Here is a 337-nt window from a genome sequence, read left to right as displayed (position 1 = left end):
CTTGATTAGATATAACAACAGAGAATATGAGTGAATGTCTGAAATCCCACTGTTCTCACGGTGCTTCATTTACCTCGACTGAACATAACACACATATGCTTCTAAATCGAAAACTTTATGAGAAACAAAGAATTTACTCGCCTTTTCTCCACCTCCTTTATCACGTGAATACATTTCACAAAGAAAGCTTTTACCACAGTTTACGACTGTGATTTTTTCCCGGTCGTGCAAAAAAAAACTTCTTAAAAGTTAACAAAAAAGTGAATGCTTGATATATCTACTGTGAAATTTATCATTATAAAAAAAAAACATGAACTAGTGGCAATGGGCATGATAC

Source organism: Penaeus monodon, chromosome 22 (genome assembly GCF_015228065.2).
Source record: "Penaeus monodon isolate SGIC_2016 chromosome 22, NSTDA_Pmon_1, whole genome shotgun sequence".
In the NCBI taxonomy this organism is placed as follows: domain Eukaryota; kingdom Metazoa; phylum Arthropoda; class Malacostraca; order Decapoda; family Penaeidae; genus Penaeus; species Penaeus monodon.
The sequence above is the reverse complement of the archived record's forward strand: the minus strand, read 5'-3'. Positions refer to the sequence as shown.